This window comes from Benincasa hispida, chromosome 12 (genome assembly GCF_009727055.1).
Source record: "Benincasa hispida cultivar B227 chromosome 12, ASM972705v1, whole genome shotgun sequence".
Lineage (NCBI taxonomy): Eukaryota > Viridiplantae > Streptophyta > Magnoliopsida > Cucurbitales > Cucurbitaceae > Benincasa > Benincasa hispida.
This window is the reverse complement of record NC_052360.1, coordinates 76,412,923-76,418,845: the sequence shown is the minus strand read 5'-3', so window position 1 is coordinate 76,418,845 and position 5,923 is coordinate 76,412,923.

Below are 5,923 nucleotides of genomic sequence, written 5' to 3'. Positions count from 1 at the left end.
TAATTTTGTAAATTAATAAAGTTTTCAATTTTGAAATTTAATTGTTTTTGAAAATCAATTTGAAATTAGAAAAATTGGAAAAAACACAAATTTGGAAATGGGATTTATCCACTTACATCAACCAAGTAACTCACTTAACATCCACTTGATTTTGCTTCAACTTTCCAAGCATGAGTGTTACCTCATGCAGCCTTCTTCTATGCATGATAGTTATGCAATAAATAAGAGAATGGAAGTGGAAATCAGGCATGCAAACTATTAGAACTTGCTGAAGTTTTGTTGAAAACTTGTAAGGTTGAAGAAGTGTTCTTCAAGTTGCATCAGTGGTATCTTCTCCAAATTCCCTTCATTCAAACTTATTTTGAGTCCCATAACTCAATCATATATCTCCAAGAGAATAGTAGAGAAGATCTTGAGGTGGTTCACAAGAAGAATTGGAGAAGATCTGCAGCTAAGTTCAAGATTGAAAAGGTTCTACAAAGATATTACTTAAACCTTCTTATTATTGTATGAGCATGCGTCATATATAACCAAAATTATTGAATTAGAATGCTTATTAATCCTTGTTGCTTAGTGCATGCTGATATACTCCTACACGAACCGCATCACATCAAATCAATATCAACATCAACACTAACTCAAGTTTAACTCCATGAAACAAGTTCCTCCGAAAGTCTTGTGCGAGCACTAATCACCAAGAAGATCAAAAGCCCAAAGGTCGAACATCTAAGAAGATTATCAAGCCCAAAAGCCGATCATCCAAGAAGATCATCAAGCCCAAAAGCCGATCATCCAAGAAGATCATCAAGCCCAAAACCGATCATCCAAGAAGATCATCAAGCCCAAAGTCTGATCATCCAAGAAGATCAACAAGCCCAAAGTCATCATCAAGAAGATCAATAAGCCCAAAGGCCGATCATCTAAGATCAACAAGCTCAAAGGCCGATCATCTGTTCAAATCCCACCAAATAAATTTCTCTTGAAATCTCGTGCAAACAAGAATCTTTTTAAAAACCAAATTAAATTTTAATAAAGTGAATGAATTTATACTTTAAATTTTAATGTCGTTATCCATAATTTCACGTATGTATAAAAAAAATTTGAATGAAAAATTTACATATATATATATATATATATATTATATATATTTTTAAAAAATGGGTATCTCTTTTATTTGCTGGTCTATTCCTATGTATGTATAAAAAAAATTTGAATGAAAAATTTACATATATATATATATATATATATATATATTTTTAAAAAATGGGTATCTCTTTTATTTGCTGGTCTATCTCTATTTTCCTTTTAGCATCAATCGCATTATAAATTTATTTTATTTGCTTGTCTTAAAAGAAAAAAAAAAAAGTTACAAATCATTAATAAATGGTTTAAATAGTTCCATCTATGAAAACGTAAACTATATAATAAAAGATATCCATAAACTATGGACTAAAAATGGATGGTTTGGAGCACACAAATAAGATATAATTTAAGATGTGAGAGAAATTTTAAAAATTAGCTATCCCTACCCAAATGCCCTAAGACTAAGAATATTTATTTTTATCTCTTGCATTTTTAAATTAATTTGCTTTGTTTTAGATTTGTTGTATCTTCTTATATTCTTGTTTCCGTTTGAATTTTAAATAAAAACATACTTTCCTCTCCAAATCCTACACTCATTGTCTCTTGCATTTTTAATAAATTTTTATTTGCTTTACATTTGTTGTATCTCCTAATCACTAGATTCTGTTTTTTAATTTTTTTTCTGGCTTTTTATTTTAATTCCTGTATTTATTTTTGTTTTCCCTTGTTTAAGCTAAATGTATTTTCAAATAGAATGATGCTTCAATGGTAGGATTTCCAAGAATCCATAATATCAAGTTGAAATGTTCACCTTTGTCTCAAATGAAGAGGGAAAAAAAATTGCTTCGAGCTTATTTGATAGAAAATCTAAAAACCAAAATTTGAAAAGAATGAATTTAATGAACACAAAATTGTATAAATATGTATTTGATAGCCAATTAAAAATTTTAATTATAATTTAAATAATTATTTAAAATATGTTTGTATTATATTTATAAATCATGAAATGGGTTGTAATCATTCATTTTTAACAATAAACTATTATTAGTTTATACATAAACAATTTTTATGTTAAAAAAAATTGTTAACTATTATTTGTAATATTATGAAATTATTTTTATATTTATTTAATACAATTCTATATTTTAAAATTTATAATTTGCTCTAGATCATAGTGAGAAATCTTGAAATTCTGAGTTATTATTTTATATTATCATGTTTATTCTGCACCATTTATAAGTTGGGCGACACATAGTCCTTGGTGGGTCTATTGCGATCATTTGCCAACAAAATCGGGTTGGAGATTACTTCATTGCGATTATTTTCTTCTTGTAGCTCCTCAAGGTGGTTCTGCTGTTCGGCCATCCTACGAGCTCTATTTTGTCTTTCTTCAGTTGGCTCTCTGTCTTCTACGAAAAGTCCTTCGCTCATACAGCGTTTTCACCTTTCTTGCAGTCAAAGCACAATACTCCAGAAAGTCGAGGTCTGCAAAGATCAATAAAAATAGCTTTAGCACACTTAGTTACTGCAATCTCCGACAACGGCGCCAAAAACTTGATGCGTTCTGTTCATGCGATGAAATAATAATACTTATAAGAATTAAACACTTAGTTTTCTTTAGTCAAACTCAAGTGAAAATCTGACCCAAGTTTCTGGTGAGTTCAGGGTCAAATGCAGAGAATGCTCGTAAGTATGCGATGAAACTAAAAATATGATCTTCGCATGTAAAAAAAAATGTTCAAAGGTTAAATAAATAGATTTAAACCTAACTATTCGATGGGGACTATGTCTAAAGTGAAGCAGTGTATTGGATAACAGTTATGCGATAGGAGGGTTGAGAATAACTTTCACTAACATTTTTTAAAACAACTTAATGGAATATGTGATCAAGCTATACACTCAATGTTACAACCAGCACTTCTCAGTGTCTTTTGCCACATTATCTTATCTCTAAGATGCATGCGATGGGTGTAATTGATAATTGGCAGAAATGCCAGTTATTATAATTCTTTTATTTAGAATTATGAGAGCTAACAGGTAGAAAACGCAGTGATAATACTTAGAATTTGTGAAAAAATGAGTTTTGCGTCGATAAGCACCTAAAACCTCACCGACCCAATATTATGCATTATTCCGTTCCAAAGTGTCTATTTTTATAGCTATCGCAGGAATCAAACGCATGCGTTTGTAATAAGTAATCATAGACAAACACATGCACTGAAGCCAGGCGACCACAAAAGACGAACGTAGACGGCAACCCCATGCGTCCAACGCATGGAAGTTGAGGTAAACACATGTGTCCAATGCATGGAGAACGCAGTGAACAAATAGAGATTGCGTCCACGGAGTGACAGCCATAATAGAAGATTGCAAGATGGGTAGAACGCGTTGATAACTTCAACTAAATTAAGCTCGGACGCGTACCTTAGGAGCTGTCTCTTATACACATCTAGATGTGTATAAGAGACAGCGTCCAACGCATGGAAGTTGCAGTAATCGCATGCGTCCAACGCATGGAGAACGCAGTGAACAAATAGAGATTGCGTCCACGGAGTGACAGCCATAATAGAAGATTGCAAGATGGGTAGAACGCGTTGATAACTTCAACTAAATTAAGCTCGGACGCGTACCTTAGGAGTATCAACAAGATAAGACGATGTGACAATGCCCATACCACAACAAAAGTAGCAGTGAGCCATACCTTCATCATTACAGCTGTCGACGTCCAAATTCTATAAATAGCCCTTGAGACCTTCATTTTGAGACATCTGAGCTTCTGCCTCATGGCAGAAGTTTGTGATCACAGATGAAAGCTTGAAGGAGATTTCCAGTGAGAATTCTTCATCTCCACAAATCAGACTGAGTGACAATCGGAGCATTCGCTGGAGACAGAGCTCGAGAGAGACATCTCCACCATTCAACCATGGCACCACCGGTAGCGTTGATGCAGAGTCCTTCATCTCCCTTCTAACCTCTGTAGTGTATTACATTTTAGCTTGAGATATTAAGATATTTTGTGATCAATGCAAATCTTAATTCCTTCATTACCGTCTTCTTCATCATCTTCATCTCTATCATAGTTTATCTTCAGCGTTTATTTATCAAAGTCAATCGCATGCTTAATCGTGTAGCCTAGAGATAGGATGCATGTAGTAACCCACCGAGAGATGTGCGTTGTGCGAAGTATAGTGAGTTAATCCTCTTTGCTTGGTGAAAGGCTGTGGCAACGCCTGTCTATGGGATGCTGCACTGTTTGTCTATAAGTTAAGTAGCCGCATCTAACTGCCTGAGAAGGTAAGGGATGGAACGCACTAAGCAAGATTCGTATTGTTCCTAGAGATACTTACAATCTTATGCTCGACACAATGCACTATAGAGATATAGTCATGCGGCTGACCACCTAGAGGTATGATGCGTTAGTGCAACGAGCTGGGATTACTCGGGCGATTTAAGATAGTAAACATTACTATGCATTATTCGTTGTTATGTCTCTACTTATTCTCATTGCAAGTCTTCTATTGCTCAATCTGTTTAGTTAGGAGTAGGAGTAGTGTGTAAAACTTTTAAACCTTCTTTGCTTTATTTTTATTCTTATTCATCGCCTTAAACGCATCACCTCACAAATATTATTGGTGACAAGTCCCCGTGTTCGACCTCGGATTACCCAAGAAACTTACGTTTGTGTTATACTTTGCGCAAGCGTAAGAAAACTTGTGATAGGAACGCGTGATCATTGCATGCTAAGATTAACGCATCATCATTCCGACGCATGACTTCAGACGAATGGGAGCAAATGCATCAGTTATGTCTAACGCATGATTTCATGTTCAAACCCATCCGTCCTTAAATGATAAAAATAAAACAAAACAAAATGTGTCCATAAATTATCCCAACAGTAATATACAAAGAATGTAATTATTTCTAAGGAACATTTTCTCTCCTTTTATGAGGTCTTTGAATGCTTTTTGTATAAATTTATTGACAATTTTATCTAAGTTGTGTGCCTTTGCCTTATTATTTTAAATAAAAAAGATATAATAACTTATATTTTTACAAGTTATCACTCCCGATGCGGAATGACTGGACATTGATCATGTACTTGTCGTGCATCAAAACACTTAGCTTATCTTTATCAAGCATCCTTAAAGGAAAAGGAGAAAAATGTGGAAGCAAATTTTGTATACTAGGATAATGACATATTTGACTCATCTCAAATGACTAATTTGGATGTGGTGGACTTCTTTGAATCTTCTGAAGAGAAGATTGGCACAGTTGATGGAACATCAAGTATTTCTTTTGACTTTGAAAATATCGACTTAATGTTGTTTTTTCTTTCATCTTCATGCTTTTCTTTCTCTTAGTAGATGTTAACCTTTGTATATTCCAAATATTGTTTTTCTTATTATAATTATTTTCTTTTAAGGAAGAAACATGGATCATTTTCATATGTTGGATGACTAAAAAATGAGAAAAGAAAATCTATGTCTAACAAACAGTGAAACTACACATATAATACCTACAACTAGAAAATATTTTTCTAAACTAAAAATGTTGAAAGCAAAAGTCAATATAATATCATGTTCTACAAACCTAATTGAAGGGTTTGGAAAAGAAAGTATTATTTTTCCTAGAGGAACAAAATTTGCAATTGATAGTGCATTGTTCTCTAGTCAATCAAAGAGAAATCTACTTAGTTTTAAAAATTTACGTTGCAATGGTTACCATATTGAGACTGATCACTACAAGAATTTTGGGCTTTAATGTCGGTTGAAAAAAGTGAAACCAGATGTATAATGTCGGTTTTAAAAAAACGGATCTTTAATGTCGGTTTTAAACTGAC